The following is a 19,222-nucleotide window of genomic DNA, read 5'->3' as shown; positions in this document are numbered from 1 at the left end:
GTTTTGGAATATTTGTGTTCTGTACAGGCTTCCTTCTTTTCACACTGTCATTTAGGTTAATATTGTGGAGTAACTACAATGTTGTTGATCCATCCTTAGTTTTCTCCTATCACAGCCATTAAACTCTGTAACTGTTTTAAAGTCACCATTCGCTTCATGGTGAAATCTCTGAGCGGTTTCCTTCCTCTCCGGCAACTGAGTTCAGAAGGACTCCTATATCTCTGTAGTGACTGGGTGTATTGATACACCATCCAAAATGTAATTAATAACTTCACCATGCTCAAAGGGATATTCAATGTCTGCTTATTTTTTATTATCGTTTGCCCATCTACCAATAGGTGCCCTTCTTTGCGAGGCATCGGAAAACCTCCCTGGTCTTTGTGGTTGAATATGTGTTTGAAATTCACTGTTTGACAGAGGGACCTTACAGATAATTGTGTGTTTGGGATACAGAGATGAGGTAGTCATTCAAAAGTAATGAGTCCATGCAACTTTTTACTCCTGAAATTATTTAGGCTTTCCATAACAAAGGGTTTGAATACTTATTGACTCAAGACATTTCAGCTTTTCATTTTTTATTAATTTGTACAATTTTCTAAATACATAATTCCACTTTGTCATTAATAGGGTATTGTGTGTAGGCCATATGACACACAATCTCAATGTAATCAATTTTAAATTCAGGCAGCAACACAACAAAATGTGGAATAAGTCATGGCGTGTGAATATTCACTGTTTATATTTAGATGCAGGAACTCTGCAATACATTTTAGCTTATATTCAATAAGAGGTGAAGGAACAAAAGCAGTAGGAAAGCACTGACAATCCTGCATGTTTTAATAAAATGTTGAAGGAATATTCGAGCTTCAGCAAATGAGGATGATGTTTGTTAATTACAGCAATTCCGGTAGATGTCTCTCATTGTACTCTCTCTCCTGTCTTCACATACAGACCAAAGGTGGCATTTTCTGCTGCTCTGGCTGACTCGGGAAGTATAGGCCCCTACAGTTATGACCATACACTGAAATACCAAAAAGTCCTCACTAACATCTGCAGTGCTTACAGCACAGCTACAGGTACTGGCTAGTGTCTAAACCAACCTACATGGGCACATGTGTCCACAGAGGCACGCAACAAAGTCCAATAATACTAATAGTTTACTTTCTCCTGCTTTTCCTGTGATGCAGGTATCTTCACAGCACCAGTGAAAGGAGCCATGGATGCCCACCAGTCTCAGCGGTCCTATACAGTAGCTATCAGAGATAGTCCCTAATTTAGAGATTCTCCGATGCTATAAATGCTTTTGATTTTACTACAGGCTGTCGTCAAGGCAAAGGGTGGCTATTTGAAGAATCTCAAATATAAAATATACACTGCTCAAAAAAATAAAGGGAACACTTAAACAACACATCCTAGATCTGAATGAATGAAACAATCTTATTAAATACTTTTTTCTTTACATAGTTGAATGTGCTGACAACAAAATCACACAAAAATTATCGATGGAAATCAAATGTATCAACCCATGGAGGTCTGGATTTGGAGTCAACCTCAAAATTAAAGTGGAAAACCACACTACAGGCTGATCCAACTTAAAACAAGTCAAAATGAGGCTCAGTAGTGTGTGTGGCCTCCACGTGCCTGTATGACCTCCCTAGAACGCCTGGGCATGCTCCTCATGAGGTGGCGGATGGTCTCCTGAGGGATCTCCTCCCAGACCTGGACTACAGCATCCTCCAACTCCTGGACAGTCTGTGGTGCAACGTGGCGTTGGTGGATGGAGCGAGACATGATGTCCCAGATGTGCTCAATTGGATTCAGGTCTGGGGAACGGGCGGGCCAGTCCATAGCATCAATGCCTTCCTCTTGCAGGAACTGGTCTAGCATTGTCTTGCATTAGGAGAAACCCAGGGCCAACCGCACCAGCATATGGTCTCACAAGGGGTCTGAGGATCTCATCTCGGTACCTAATGGCAGTCAGGCTACCTCTGGCGAGCACATGGAGGGCTGTGCGGCCCCCCAAAGAAATGCCACCCCACACCATGACTGACCCACTGCCAAACCGGTCATGCTGGAGGATGTTGCAGGCAGCAGAACGTTCTCCACGGCGTCTCCAGAGTCTGTCACGTCTGTCACATGTGCTCAGTGTGAACCTGCTTTCATCTGTGAAGAGCACAGGGCGCCAGTGGCGAATTTGCCAATCTTGGTGTTCTCTGGCAAATGTCAAACGTCCTGCACGGTGTTGGGCTGTAAGCACAACCCCCACCTGTGGACGTCGGGCCCTCATACCACCCTCATGGAGTCTGTTTCTGACCGTTTGAGCAGACACATGCACATTTGTGGCCTGCTGGAAGTCATTTTGCAGGGCTCTGGCAGTGCTCCTCCTGCTCCTCCTTGCACAAAGGCGGAGGTAGCGGTCCTGCTGCTGGGTTGTTGCCCTCCTACGGCCTCCTCCACGTCTCCTGATGTACTGGCCTGTCTCCTGGTAGCGCCTCCATGCTCTGGACACTACGCTGACAGACACAGCAAACCTTCTTGCCACAGCTCGCATTGATGTGCCATCCTGGATGAGCTGCACTACCTGAGCCACTTGTGTGAGTTGTAGACTCCGTCTCATGCTACCACTAGAGTGAAAGCACCGCCAGCATTCAAAAGTGACCAAAACATCAGCCAAGAAGCATAGGAACTGAGAAGTGGTCTGTGGTCACCACCTGCAGAACAACTTTTATATTGGGGGTGTCTTGCTAATTGCCTATAATTTCCACCTGTTGTCTATTCCATTTGCACAACAGCATGTGACATTTATTGTCAATCAGTGTTGCTTCCTAAGTGGACAGTTTGAAAATAGTAAAAATAAATAAAATCTCTTGAATGAGTAGGTGTTCTAAAACTTTTGACTGCTAGTGTATGTATGTAATACGTATGTAGGTATGTACACTAAGTATACCAAACATAAGGAACACCTTCCTAATATTGAGTTGCACCCACTCTTTTGCCCTCAGAACAGCCTCAATTCGATGCGGCATGGACTCTACAAGGTGTTGAAAGCATCCACAGGGATGCTGGCCCATGTTGACTCCAATGCTTCCCACAGTTGTGTCAAGTTGGCTGGATGTCCTTGGGTGGTGGACCATTCTTGATACACATGGGAAACTGTGGAGCGTGAAAAACCCAGCAGTGTTGCAGTTCTTGACACACTCAAATTGGTGCGCCTGGCACCTACCTTCAAAGGCACTTAAATATTTTGTCTTGCCCATTCACCCACCCTCTGAATGACACACATACACAATCCATGTCTCAATTGTCTCAAGGTTTAAAAATCCTTCTTTAACCTGTCTCCTCCCCTTCATCTACACTGATTGAAGCGGATTTAACAGGTGACATCAATAAGAGGATCATAGCTTTCCCCTGGATTCACCTAGTCAGTCTATGTCATGGAAAGAGCAGGTGTTTCTAATATTTTGTACACTCAGCGTATGTATGTAATTACGTATGTACCTGTGTGCATATATAAGTATGATCATTTAATTTTTTGTATACAACAAATACAGTGTCTTATAAGCCCATGTGAGCTGGGCATCATCAAGATGCATGACACTATAATAAATTATACTGACGTCTTTTCAACCAGGATTTTGCTCACTGGACACTTTCACTGGCTTCCTGCTTTTCATTATGTGATTGGAATACTGTTAGTTCTGAAATGACATAAAGGGTCCTCTTTATTTATTTATTTATTTATTCATTTTATTTATTTATTTTGTTTAAAGCAACAGCATTTTATTATATTTCATAGATGACACATATACAGTCGTGGTCAAAAGTTTTGAGAATGACAGAAATATTAATTTAAAAAAGTATGAAAAAATGTATGCACTCACTAACTGTAAGTCGCTCTGGATAAGAGCGTCCGCTAAATGACTAAAATGTAAATGTAAAATTAATTTTCACAAATTCTGCTGCCTCAGTTTTTATGATGGCAATTTGCATATACTCCAGAATGTTATGAAGAGTGATCAGATGAATTGCAATTAATTGCAAACTCCCTATTTGCCATGAAAATGAACTTAATCCCCAAAAAATATTTATACTGCATTTCAGCCCTGCCACAAAAGGACCAGCTGACATCATGTCAGTGATTCTCTCGCTAACACAGGTGAGAGTGTTGACGAGGACAAGGCTGTAGATCAATCTGTCATGCTGATTGAGTTAGAATAACAGACTGGAAGCTTTAAAAGGAGGGTGGTGCTTGAAATCATTGTTCTTCCTCTGTTAACCATGGTTACCTGCAAGGAAACACGTGCCGTCATTATTGCTTTGCACAAAAATGGCTTCACAGGCAAGGATATTGCTGCTAGTAAGATTGCACCTAAATCAACCATTTATCGGATCATCAAGAACTTCAAGGAGAGAGGTTTGATTGTTGTGAAGAAGGTTTCAGGGCACCCAAGAAAGTCCAGCAAGCGCCAGGACCGTCTCCTAAAGTTGATTCAGCTGCGGGATCGGGGCACCACCAGTGCAGAGCTTGCTCAGGAACGGCAGCAGGCAGGTGTGAGTGCATCTGCACGCACAGTGAGGCGAAGACTTTTGGAGGATGGCCTGGTGTCAAGAAGGGCAGCGAGGAAGCCACTTCTCTCCAGGAAAAACATCAGGGACAGACTGATATTCTGCAAAAGGGACAGGGATTGGACTGGGATAAAGTCATTTTCCGATTGTTTGGGGCATCCGGAAAAAAGCTTGTCCGGAGAAGACAAGGTGAGCGCTACCATCAGTCCTGTGTCATGCCAACAGTAAAGCATCCTGAGACCATTCATGTGTGGGGTTGCTTCTCAGCCAAGGGAGTGGGCTCACTCACAATTTTGCCTAAGAACACAGCCATGAATAAAGAATGGTACCAACACATCCTACGAGAGCAACTTCTCCCAACCATCCAAGAAGAGTTTGGTGACGAACAGTGCCTTTTCCAGCATGATGGAGCACCTTGCCATAAGGCAAAAGTGATAACTAAGTGGCTCAGGGAACAAAACATCGACATTTTGGGTCCATGGCCAGGAAACTCCCCAGACCTTAATCCCACTGAGAACTTGTGGTCAATCCTCAAGAGGTGGATGGACAAACAAAACCCCACAAATTCTGACAAACTCCAAGCATTGATTCTGCAAGAATGGGCTGCTATCAGTCAGGATGTGGCCCAGAAGTTAATTGACAGCACGCCAGGGCGGATTGCAGAGGTCTTGAAAAAGAAGGGTCAACACTGCAAATATTGACTCTTTGCATAAACTTAATGTAATTGTCAATAAAAGCCTTTGACACTTATGGAATGCTTGTAATTATACTTCAGTATACCATAGTAACATCTGACAAAAATATCTAAAAACACTGAAGCAGCAAACTTCGTGAAGACCAATACTTGTGTCATTCTCAAAACGTTTGACCACGACTGTACACTTAAGAATGTAGCTGTAGGAGAAAGGGTCAGTTTAGGAAGAAAGAGAGAACATAAGAGAAAGTATATAAAGAGGTAGAAAGAAGCAGACAGACAACCAGAGCGGGAAGGAAAGAGAGAGAGAGAGAGAGAGAGAGAGAGAGAGAGAGAGAGAGAGAGAGAGAGAGAGAGAGAGAGAGAGAGAGAGAGAGAGAGAGAGAGAGAGAGAGAGAGAGAGAGAGGGAGCAGGTTTCTGAGTCAGGGGATCAGGCTCTGGTGGTAATCAGGGCAGAAGTGCAGCATGGCTGTTTCTCCTCTTCTGGCACCCTCTGCTAAGACTGAATATTAGCAGAGATATTAAGGAGTAAGCAAGAAACGCTGAGAACCATCTCAAGGTCGAAATCCCCCCTCACTGATTTAAAACACCCATTCAATAGAACCACAGAGATTTAGACAACTTACAGGAGCACTGACCCTCTCTCAACACAATGACTGACTGATTTACCATGGTTATTCTTTAGAGATATATAGATTTAAAGAACTTACTGAGGCAGTGACCCGTATCGGAGCTATATGACAGAATGATTTAGAAGGGTAGGTCTAGTTCTGGGAACACTTAGTGAATGTTAAACCTGTAGACTTCCATTTGGAAATGGTGGGGGAATTAATCTGAAGGGTAGTTCACTTGTAGGTACAGATGTAGGTACAGATGTAGGATCTTAATATGATCACTCCTTTGTTGCTGAGAATTTTCCTGCAAAACAGGAAATGCAAACTTCTAAAGTTTGTCATTTCCACTTTCAAATTTCAGACTTGATTTGCCCTAACAAAACATTTATCAACCCCTACATTTTTTCCCCATTAATTATAATCCACATTATAATTCACATTTCCTGTTGCTGCAGCATTATTTTCCTGCTGTAGCAAACTGGCTGAAAATAAGATCCTATATCTGTAACTATAGCTCTGTGCAGAATAGTGTGTCTGCCATGGGGAGGGCCAGACACATCAATAGCAGAGGGAACACTCACTGCACACAAAGCACAAATCAGTGTTTTAGTCAGTTTGTTATATACTGGAATTACAAGATAGATTTAAGGCTTTATTTGCATGATTTTCCAAAGAGACAGAGACAGAAAGATGGAGAGCGATAGAGAGATAAATAGATAGGGAGAGAGAGAGAGAGATTTAGCCAGCGAGAGAAGGGGTGCCAGAGATAAAGAGAAACAGAGAGAGGGGAGTTTGCCATACCCCAATTAACCTGTGGCAGCATGCAGTGTGTGCGTTCATTTGTTTGTGTGTGCATGTGTGTGTGTTTGTTTTGTGTGTGTGATAATGAGGTCATAAGGGTCTATGATAGTTGATGGGATTTTAATTAGTAGGTAAAGTGTGTTTATGTTGACACTGCCCTATTAGTCTTCACTTCAGAGAACGTTCAATGCGGACACCTGGGGCCATCACCTCTCTTAATGAGCTATTACATCAAACAGACTCACGCTCGTACGCACACACGTACACCCTAAGGACTCCACACACTACATGCTGCCCCAGGTTAACACTCAAACACTTACTTGTGTGTAACACTTAAGCTTGATTCCTCCCTGACCTTTGACAGCCACATCAAACAACTGTGTAAAGTGTCATTCAATACCTCAAGAACATTGCCAAACTTCGTCCCACCCTCACTCAGTCTGACGCAGAGAAGCTCCTCCATGCTTTGATCATCTCAAGGCTGGACTATTGAAACGTAATCTTAATCGGGATCCCTGGCAGGAGTCTCCAGAAGCTCCAATACGTCCAGAACAGCGCTGCCAGGATCCTGATGAGAGTGTGGAAACACCATCACATCACCCCCATCCTGGCATCTCTGCACTGGCTCCCCGTCTCATTCTGGATGGAATTCAAAACCCTCCTGCTGACTTTCCAGTGTATTCATTGCAATGCCCTTCCTTATTTTAAAGAACTGCTCTCCCTCCATAACCCCACCCACACCCTCAGGTCAAGCGATAGCCTGCTCCTCCACGCCCCCAGGACCAAGCACCGCTCCTTGGGATATCGACTGCCCCCAGCCTCTGGAATGCCCTCCCGGACCACCTGAAGGCACCACAGACTCTGGGCTCCTTTAAAACGTCTTAAAGACATTTCTCTTTAGGAAGGTTTTCTGTTGATAGCTGTGCTCCTTGGTGTCCTTGTATGTTGTAGCATCAGCTGTGTACTTTGTGTCAGTTGCCCTGTCTAGTTGTGTCCCCAAATAAAATAAAACAATTTGGGTGGGGGGGGTAATTTTTGTATTTTATGCACTTTGAGATTATTCTGCATAGTGAAAAGCGCTTTACAAATATAATAAATTAGTATTCACAGTATATCCACCGACACAAAGACAGAAACTGTATTGTGTAATAGGCAAACAAACACAACCATGATTTTATTATGTTATTCCCTGCTACAGAAGACTGTGTTTTTGGTAACAAAGTTATAATGACTGTTGATATGAGCTCGGAGGTGATGAGACACCCACAGGACTCATTAGGACCCTATCTGGAAGAGGGAGGGGGTGTCAGTAGGGGGCAGTGTGTGTGTGTGTGGGGGGGGCAGGTGAGGGTAATTAAAGAGCCACTGCCCCTATAAACAACTAATCCCTTTGTGGCATCGATATGAGTCAGAAACATTTATTCTAGTGTCAAAATTGACTACAAAGTGTAAATAGGATTATTTTGGTAAAAAGTCAGAGTTTGGAACCTCAGTGCTTCACAAAGAGTAAATAAAGGGAGGATTTGGATTACAAATATGTCAACAATTCATGCCCCACTATGCCAAGCTCCACGTGCAAATCGCCCCACCGTCCACTTCGCTTCCCTTCATTGAATGGGGCTCCGTTCTTTCATCGCCCCCAACCAACACGTTCAAAGGATCACAGCCGTTTGACACTGAAAAGCCCTAAATGGATTGACCATGCAATGCATGCTTCCAGCAGGATGCACAGCCAACAACTATGGTTTGCATGCCCTGCCGAAGGACCCTGTCATCATGCGGATTAGGTGGTTGGTGTTTGTTGTTCCCCAGTGGTGGTGAGTATACCGGTAGCTAGACCATAGACAGCTGGTTATGTATATTTTGATCATCATTATCACTATCATCGCTGGCATAGCTGACGTTAGCTAGCTAGCTAACAACTGGCTAGCTAGATACCTAACTAGCAATCTAGATACCTAACTAGCTAGCTGGCTAGTGTTAGCCTACCTCAATACAACTCGGATTTGGTGTGGAAACACGATAACATTTCAAAATAAGGCAAATGATTAGTAGGAAACCCTTTTGTCATGATTGTGATGTCACTAGATTGACTTTAGATGCAGTCTAACTTTAGCCAGCTAACTAAGATTGAGGGGAACACAGTATTTTTGCTAGATAACATTAGCATTGCTAGCTATTTTTGACAAACTTTGCTAGTAACAGTAATGGCAACATTGCCATCTCTCTAAAGTAAATTTGACAACGTCATAATATGGCAAAGTTGTTTCCTACTAATTATTTGCCTACTTTAGCAATGTCATCGTATTTCCATGCCACTCTAAGTTAGGGGCGGCAGGTAGCTTAGTGGTTAAGAGCGTTGTGCCAGTAACCGAAAGGTCCCTGGTTCTAATCCCCGAGCCGACTAGGTGAAAAATCTGTCAATGTGCCCTTGAGCAAGGCACTTAACCCTAATTGCTCCTGTAAATTGCTCTGGATAAGAGCATCTGCTAAATGACTAAAATGTAAATGTGTAATTTAGACTAAACAGTCAATAGCCTCCAAGGTGCAACCCATGTCTAGAGCACAAATAATTATTGGATGCAGTTATGGTGGTACTAGCTAACACATGTCTGACTCCACAACAGTGTACTAACTAGCAGTAACAAACTCAAACCAACCCAGGGCCATAGCAAAAAATGTCAGATGGTTGCATAGTGTAACGGCGGCCTGAATCTAATCCAATCTGGAGCCAGTCAGTCTGTAAAGCATAGAATTAGCTTCCAAACGAGATTACATTATTTCTCGAACTATGTTTATAATTGAGGGATGATGACACGTTTTTACCCCTGTTTTTGTGTTAGACAAAGTGCACATTTGGGTGCCAGACTGATCCCCTGGTTATGAAAGGATTCTGGGACCTACCAGAAGGAGCAAAGGTGGGAATCATAGCATGTCCAGCAATGTGATTGCAATGGTTTAGCAACCTCCCCCAAAGAAATTCACTTGCTATTGTCAGACAAGACCTCCCGAATAAAAGTGTGTCATGCGACACAAATACCCTTGTAACACCTCCTCCGTTGTTGCGAAAGTATCCTATAAAAAGGACATGCCCTCTTGAGGCCTCTGGTAGTGACCCAAGTTACTGCCCTGATGACACAAACCGCTTCATCAACAATGACAGGTAATGTGTGAAATGTGGAAAGTTGTATAAAAAAAATACCCGGCTTGATAAAATAGTAGGCTAATTCCCCAGCCAAGCAAATACAACTAGTAGAGTCATTTTGGTTGTGAAGTGCATTAGCAAAAAGCTTTGTCCTTTCTTTAGAACAAAATGCAATTTACCACTTGGCTGTCTATTATATCACCCAGTCACAGGCCCTCCCAGTCAACACCACCTCATAAGATTGTCTGCTGCAGTTGTTCGAGAGATGTCCAGTTTGCAGCCAAACATGCAGCATAGAGAAGACCAGCAAGGGGGCCCTCATCAGCATCATGCAGACATGCCCTGTTGTGAGCATTCCTATGAATGGAACAGTCAGTCACATGTTGGCAAGTATCCGGCCATAAACTGTCACCTGTCAGCGGCAACAGTTTTCACAGGCTCATAATTTGTACAAATACAGAAGGTAACCCACTTCATTACTTTGATACATTTGATAACCCAGTTGTGAAACATAATTTATGTAAACGGACATTATTTGTTGCTTATTTTCTACTTCTTAGATGCATATAATGTCCAGGGCATAACCTAGCCTGGTGGAACCAGCCTGATCGCTGTGTTCACCATTCTATTTCACTTCACATTTTATGATATCTGAAGTGAAATAGAAAGGTGAACGCAGCGATCGGGTTAGTTCCACCAGGCTATACATAACCACCATTGATAATGTAACCAGTGTGTGTGTGTGTAGTGGGCAGTAATATTTGATGTGTTTATACAGTATATTATATATACCTCACATGTGACTCATAATAAGACTAAGGAATTAGCCTATTAAAATGTTTATCTGACTCCATAAAGATAATTAAAACATACAAGGTCTGAGAATTGTCTATATAAAAGGCAGATATTTAGTTAACATTAATAATGAATTGATTCACATACAAGGCATACAGCTTAAGCTACAAGCATTAACAAGCATTACAATACATTATTCCATGCATATAGATCCTAAAGGTGAACTTACAGGACAAAGCATGAACAAAGAGATGCTTACTAGGCCAGAGGCCTATAAGCCTATGAAATGAGAATTGATCATACAACCTTCTTCCATGGACTGGATACAGGATAAGAGAGAGAACAAAGGCACTTAATTATATTTATAACATCTGAAGGTGTAACCTTTCAACCCAAAACCAACCACCATTGGCCAATCAAACGATACCAAGTTTACAGTGTAACCTGACCACCAAGGCCCAATCGCCACAGGGTGTCACAGCATCTAAGAGCTTGTGATGGGGATGACACCAATGTAAATAAGACAGAATTCCTGAGAAGACAATAAAACCCCTTTCCATAGAGTAATTCAGAGTTCACCCTGTACAGATACAAGTAACCACAGAGATAATACAGTCGTGGTCAAAAGTTTTGAGAATGACACAAATATTAATTTTCACAAAGTCTGCTGCCTCAGTTTTTATGATGGCAATTTGCATATACTCCAGAATGTTATGAAGAGTGATCAGATGAATTGCAAAGTCCCTCTTTGCCATGAAAATGAACTTAATCCCAAAAATAAACATTTCTACTGCATTTCAGCCCTGCCACAAAAGGACCAGCTGACATCATGTCAGTGATTCTCTCGCTAACACAGGTGAGAGTGTTGATGAGGACAAGGCTGGAGATCACGCTGTCATGCTGATTGAGTTAGAATAACAGACTGGAAGCTTTAAAAGAAGGGTGGTGCTTGAAATCATTGTTCTTCCTCTGTTAACCATGGTTACCTGCAAGGAAACACGTGCCGTCATCATTGCTTTGCACAAAAAGGGCTTCACAGGCAAGGATATTGCTGCTAGTAAGATTGCACCTAAATCAACCATTTATTGGATCATCAAGAACTTCAAGGAGAGAGGTTCAATTGTTGTGAAGAAGTCTTCAGGGCGCCCAAGAAAGTCCAGCAAGGGCCAGGACTGTCTGCTAAAGTTGATTCAGCTGCGGGATCGGGGCACCACCAGTGCAGAGCTTGCTCAGGAACGGCAGCAGGCAGGTGTGAGTGCATCTGCACGCACAGTGAGGCGAAGACTTTTGGAGGATGGCCTGGTGTCAAGAAGGGCAGCGAGGAAGCCACTTCTCTCAAGGAAAAACATCAGGGACAGACTGATATTCTGCAAAAGGTACAGGGATTGGACTGCTGAGGACTGGGGTAAAGTCATTTTCTCTGATGAATCCCCTTTCCGATTGTTTGGGGCATCCGGAAAAAAGCTTGTCCGGAGAAGACAAGGTGAGCGCTACCATCAGTCCTGTGTCATGCCAACAGTAAAGCATCCTGAGACCATTCATGTGTGGGGTTGCTTCTCAGCCAAGGGAGTGGGCTCACTCACAATTTTGCCTAAGAACACAGCCATGAATAAAGAATGGTACCAACACATCCTCCGAGAGCAACTTCTCCCAACCATCCAAGAACAGTTTGGTGATGAACAATGCCTTTTCCAGCATGATGGAGCACCTTGCCATAAGGCAAAAGTGATAACTAAGTGGCTCAGGGAACAAAACATCGACATTTTGGGTCCATGGCCAGGAAACTCCCCAGACCTTAATCCCATTGAGAACTTGTGGTCAATCCTCAAGAGGTGGGTGGACAAACAAAAACCCACAAATTCAGACAAACTACAAGCATTGATTCTGCAAGAATGGACTGCCATCAGTCAGGATGTGGCCCGGAAGTTAATTGACAGCATGCCAGGGCGGATTGCAAAGGTCTTGAAAAAGAAGGGTCAACACTGCAAATATTGACTCTTTGCATAAACTTAATGTAATTGTCAATAAAAGCCTTTGACACTTATGGAATGCTTGTAATTATACTTCAGTATACCATAGTAACATCTGACAAAAATATCTAAAAACACTGAAGCAGTGTTTTTTTTTGGGGGGAATGGATCAGCTTAATATTGCAGCAAACTTTGTGAATACCAATACTTGTGTCATTATCAAAAATTTTGACCACGACTGTACATCCATATAGATAGCATCAGAGTTATCCTCAGTGAACAACTTCAGATAGATACCAAACATGGATAATATAGTATTATTCTATCACTCATTCAATAGTCAGTCCTCTGAACACTGTAACAGAGATATTTTGGCCCCTCAGAGGGGGAAGAGCTTACTAGTACTTGGGCATAGTCCTTTGTGCTTTCCTTGTGTTCCTGGACCATATTCCATGCAACTCCAGGTGACAGAGAGCACATAAATTAGAGCCTACATATGTGTTTGTGTGTGACCGACCAGTATCTTTGATGAGGGGCCGGGAGCTGATCTATGCCCATCAATGGGGCTCTGGCAAAGATCTCACCTCCAGCCTCACCGCTTGCCTGCTCACCAATGGTTGTCGATGGGGAGAACAAGAACTAGGTAGGTTTAGTCTGACCTGTTCAAACTTCATCATTGTACCTGTTTGTGTGTCAGATATTACCTATCGTAACTGCCATTGGTAATAGAACAGTGACTATGTGTGTATGTGTTCATAGAAACATGTATGGAGCCAGCACATGGAGACTTGCAAGATGATGTGATGAAGTCCAGACTGACAGACGGGCTTGATAGTGATGTCTCTGAATGGAGAGACCCAGCACTCGGCATTACAATTTTACTAGACACAACTTTTACTTGTATTGTCTTTTTTTAAATAATTGAATTGAATGGTATCAGTCAATATGGGGAGGGAGAAACCCTTTGTATTCTGCATCAGGATCAGGGCATACCAAACACTACACTGAGTATACCAAACATTAGGAACACCTTCCTAATATTGAGTTGCACCCCCCCTTTTGCCCTCAGAACAGCCTTAATTCGTCGGGGCATAGACAAGGTGCATTGACAAGGTGTCAAAAGTGTTCCACAGTGATGCTGGCTCCATGTTGACTCCAATGCCCCGTTCAAAGGCACTTAAATATTTTGTCTTGACCATTCACCCTCTGAATGGCACACATACACAATCCATGTCTCAATTGTCTCATGGCTTAAAATTCCTTCTTTAACCTGTCTCCGCCCATTCATCTACACTGATTGAAGTGGATTTAACAAGTGACATCAATAAGGGATCATAGCTTTCACTAAGCATTTGACTAAGCATTTTTAGGTCCACTATATAAGAGTTCTATTTATCTCTGTATGTCAGAGCTCTCGGCCCAACACTCAAGAGTGTTGGGTCGACCAGCCTCATTATTGCAGAGCATTCACTCTATTCACTTGTGTGTGTGGTGTGACCTGCTCCCTTAATAATAAGTTTAGAATAAAGTAATATCCTGATTGGTGATTGACCTTGTCTCTCCTCATTGTTAAAGTAGAAATTCCACAACACTGACAAAATAATTCAAACACTTGAGTGACTGACGGATACAAAGTATATTGAAAACAGGTGCTTCCACGCGGGTGTGGTTCCTGAGTTAATTAAGCAATTAACATCCCATCATGGTTAAGCTCATGTATAAAAATGCTGGGCAGGCCATTATTTTGGCAACCATGTCTATGCCCCTATAGAATGACAATGCCCCTATCCACAGGGCATGAGCGGTCACTGAATGGTTTGATGACTATTAAAAGGATGTAAACCATATTCCATGGCCATCTCAGTCACCAGATCTAAACCCAATTGAACACTTATGGGAGATTCTGGAGCAGTGCCTGAGACAGCTGTCTTGTTTTGTATGCTTTATACAAAATAATAAAATGCAGGATGACAGGATCTTTATAAACGTAGTTCTTTATTAACTAGCTTTAAGTGGCATGTTCATGTGTCTCTGGCCATGATCATCTTTAGAATGACCTCACCACCTGGGTAGTCTTAACCAATCATAGCGCAGTATGATATGACGGTAGAATGCTTCCAATTACAATTCAGTATGCTGACACATATGATTATTACATCCCCCTTCTTTAAAAAAAAAAATATATATGTACAACATTTAAGCGTTTCTTTTGAATACATGCTCTGTAGTTTGAACTCGAGGTAAGTAACCATTTAAACTGCACCAACTGCATCAACATAACAGACAAACAATGATTCAGCATACTGTTACTTTTAGAACAAATATTTCTCAGCAACTCAGCTTTTCACTGTAGCAATGACATCTCAACATTTCAAACAAATACAATACCAAAGCATTTCAAGTTAACTTTTCAATAACAAGTTTACAGTCCAGAACTCTTTTAGGGCAGCGATCCGCCTACACCAGGGGTGTCAAACTCATTTTAGCTCAGGGGCCACATGGAGGAAAATCTATTCCCAAGTGGGCCGGACCGGAAAAATCATGGTATATATAACTTAAAAACAACAACTTCAGATTGTTTTCTTTGTTTTAATACAATCAACATACAACATAAAGCTGGAGCCTGAGGACAGTGTGTCCAAAATAGTACAAGCACAACATCACTATTAATCATAAAACACGTCAAGTTTATTTGAAAATTCTAAAGAAAAATAACACACAAACACACAATGCCTCAGTGATTAACAGAACTGTTTCACAGATCACAGAACTATATCAGGGTGTAATTTCTCAGGCAGAAATGTAGATAAAAATAATGAAATCCTGTTCCCCAAACAAGTGCAAGAACCACAGAGTCAAGAATAGGTTAAATATACAAATAAAAACAATTAAAAACAATAGCACATCAACATAAAAACATAAACATAAATCTGAAAGTGTTGCTCAAACTCCCGTAACAGTCCCGTTATTTTATCTTTGAACCGCTTCATGTCTGCCACATGTTGGGTCGCGCACACATTTTTCAGACAGGGGAAGTGAGCTGCATCACCACCGGCAAGTTGCGTCTTCCACAATGACAGCTTCAACTTGAAAGAACGTATGCTGTCATAATACTGCGTGACAACTTTGTTGCGCCCTTGCAGCTGTTTGTTCAAGTTATTCAGGTGCTCTGTAACATCCACCATAAATGCAAGGTCCTGCATCCTTTCTGCGGAATGAAATTCTAACACTGGTTTGCCATTTTCTTCCATGAACTGTTCAATTTCTTCTCGTAAATCAAAGAAACGCCTCAGCACAGCACCTCGGCTTAACCATCTTACCTCAGTGTGGTATGGCAGGCCATAGATGTGGTCTTTCTCTCTGAGAAGGCTGTCAAACTGACGGTGATTCAGGCTTCTGGATCGGATGAAATTAACAGTTTGGATGACCACCTTCATGACGTTATCCATCTTTAATGACTTGCAACACAAAGCCTCCTGGTGCAAAATACAGTGAAAAGTCAAAAAATCACGTCCTCCATTTGCAGATTGCACTTTCTCTCTGAACTTTGTCACAATGCCTGCTTTTTTCCCGATCATTGAGGGCGCACCATCTGTAGCCAGGCTGACAGTGCGGGACCAGTCCACTCCGACCCTGTCCAGCGCGCCGACGAGTGCGGTAAAAATATCAGCTGCTGTCGTTGTATCTGTCATCGGCACCAACTCCACGGTGACGGTCAATGTGTCATCAACTCCGCGGATGAAAATGGCCAGTTGTGCAACATCTGTAATGTTCGTGCTTTCATCAATTGCAACCGAAAACGCAATAAATGACTTTACTTTTTGCTTCAACTGGCTGTCCAAATCCACTGAAAGATCGGAAATCCTGTCTGCAACTGTGTTTCTTGTCAGGCTGATATTTGGAAAAGCCTGCCGCTTTTCAGGGCACACAATCTCCGCTGCCTTCATCATGCATGTTTTTACAAATTCACCCTCACTAAATGGTTTTGAAGCCACTGCGATTTCATTAGCAATGAGGTAGCTAGCTTTCACTGCAGCGTCACTGATGTCTCCGGCTGTGAGTAAACACAGACTGCTGTTTCTTCAGACCCGCCAACAGTTCATTCACCTTCTCTCATCTCCGCTGTCCTTGAAAGTTGTCATATTTGTCGGCATGAAGACTCACATAGTGGCGGCAGAAGGTTATATTCTTTCAGCACTGCAACATGCTCTGAACACACCAAACATACAGCTTTCCCATTCAATTCCGTGAATAAATAGGATGACCATTTTTCTTGGAACACTCTACACTCTGCGTCCACTTTTCTCTTTTTTGACAGAGACATATTGGGGCAATGAGGGTGCCAAAGCACATAATGTTAAAAGTAGAAGCCGTAATAAATATCGCGGGCAAAACAAAGTAGCTCATTGGCTGCACGTGCTTGACCTACTTGCTCTGCCCCGGTATAAACAGTTTGCTTGCTTAACACAATTGCTATTGCGCTATCCAGTGGACGCAATTGGAACAGCAGTTTATTTTATTGAAAAATCATCTCGCGGGCCGGAATAAACCCGTTTGCGGGCCTGATCCGGCCCGCGGGCCGTACGTTTGACACCCCTGGCCTACACCCTTTGACATTTCACAGGTCTAGGACAGCTCTAGGCTTGACCTCTCTTCCTGACCTTGTGTGATATGAAGCTGAGTATGCTTCTGTGTCAGTCAACAGTTATTGTGGTGTTGCAGGTAAGTATGGTGTATGTTGTGTTGTGTGTGTGTGTGTTTAGTCCATCCCGTTCTCTTTCAGGGGAACAGTTCATCTCGTCAGTGTGTTGTTCTTTTGTGTTCAGTAGGTGACGACGATTGCGCTCCTTCTGCGGTGCGAACGTGATATGAACGTTCAGTGTCAGCTGGTTGGATGACGACTGCTGGCTTCCAGTAGCCATGCTCCTGGATTCTAACTGACTCTCCGTCGTTCAGTGGTGGCAGTGGTCTAGCTGACCTGTCGTAGTATCGCTTTTGGTGTTGTTGTCTCTGTGCATGTTTTGCATGCATTTCCTTGTAGCTGACGACCTCAGGTTGCAGCTGTTGGTTGGTGCTGGGAAGGAACGAGCGAAGTCTGCAGCTCATCAACAGCTGGGCTGGTGATGTGGAGTTGTCAACTGGAGTGTTTTCCACCACCATCAACAAAATACCAAATTATGGAATTTCTTGTGGAACAATGGTGTTGCATCCCTCCAATAGAGTTTCAGACACTTGTAGAATCTATGCCAAGGTGAATTGAAGCTGTTCTGGCTCATGGTGGCCCAAAGCGATATTAAGACACTTTATGTTGGTGTTTCCTTTATTTTGGCAGTTACAGTGAGCTCCAAAAGTATTGGGACAGTGTAACATATATGCCGGGAGTCAGGAAGCAGAAGGTGAGTTTAATGATGAACCGATACAGCTGAACAAACGTGAGCCGCATACTGAACGTGAGAGAAAACAATACTACCTAATGACTGACACTACTGAGGGCTAAATAAAGGGAGAGTAATCAGGGTGATGATGAAGTCCAGGTGTGCATAACGATGGGGAGCAGGTGTGCACAATGATGGTTGCCAGGTGTGCGTAATGTGGGTTGCCAAGCCTGGTGGTTAGTAGACAGGTGATGTCGAGCGCCGGAGAGAGGGAGCAGGAGTAGGCGTGACAGACAGTGACATTTCCTTTTGTTTTTTTGGCTCTGTACTCCAGCACTTTGGATTTAAAATGATACAATGACTATGAGGTTAAAGTGCAGACAGACAGCTTTAATTTGAGAGTATTTTCATCCTTAACAGATTAACTGTTTCGAAATTACAGCACTTTTTGTACATAGTCCCACCATTTTAGGGGACCAAAAGTATTGGGTACAAATTCACTTGTATTAAAGTAGTAAAAAGTTTCGTATTTGGTCCCATATTCATAGCACGCAATGATTACATCAAGCTTCTACAAACTTGTTGGATGCATTTGCTGATTGTTTTGGGTTGTTTCAGATTATTTTTGTGCCAAATAGAAATGAATGGTAAATAATGTATTGTGTCATTTTGGATATAACATAAGAATAGAATGTTTCTAAACACTGCTACATTAATGTGGATGCTACCATGATTACGGATAGTCCTGAATGAATTGTGAATAATGATCAGTGTCTCCTGAAGTCCAAAATCAGCTCCTTCGTTTTGTTGACATTGAGGGAGAGGTTATTTTCCTGCCACCACTCCAGTAAGCAAGTTTAAGCGGTCCGGTTCAAAGAGTCGTCATCTGAATTCAGTCTATGAAAATCCTGTTTTCTACAGTGTGTGTAGTTTGGGAGTGTATGTGAATGGTTGTCATCGTGAGCAGGATTAGTGTCTGGCAGTGGATGAGGGAGATTACCCTTGTACCGTCATTACAGGACTCTCCAATGTGTTTTAAAGTTAAATGGCTTTTCCAATTAATTCACGAAGCCCTAATGATGTTAAAGAGTTATTGGATTACACTACGACATGTCCTAATGTACCTTCCCCCTCATTCTCTCCCATGTATCCTGACCTATTCCTCACAACTGGAACGTATGAGTGTATTACAGTATTCCTTTTAATAATAATAATATGCCATTTAGCAGACGCTTTTATCCAAAGCGACTTACAGTCATGC

The 19,222-nt window shown here is 42.7% G+C and overlaps 1 long non-coding RNA gene across 1 annotated transcript; it reads left to right on the top strand.

Moving 5' to 3' along the window:
• Positions 1 to 10,062: 10,062 nt before the first annotated feature.
• On the top strand, positions 10,063 to 13,375 carry LOC121580302. The gene is made up of 3 exons (XR_006003014.1): positions 10,063 to 10,284; positions 13,107 to 13,229; positions 13,346 to 13,375. It is a non-coding gene; the product is annotated as an uncharacterized LOC121580302 (long non-coding RNA).
• Positions 13,376 to 19,222: the final 5,847 nt, after the last annotated feature.

This window comes from Coregonus clupeaformis, chromosome 13 (assembly GCF_020615455.1).
Source record: "Coregonus clupeaformis isolate EN_2021a chromosome 13, ASM2061545v1, whole genome shotgun sequence".
In the NCBI taxonomy this organism is placed as follows: Eukaryota; Metazoa; Chordata; class Actinopteri; order Salmoniformes; family Salmonidae; genus Coregonus; species Coregonus clupeaformis.
The sequence above is the reverse complement of the archived record's forward strand: the minus strand, read 5'-3'. Positions and strand labels throughout refer to the sequence as shown.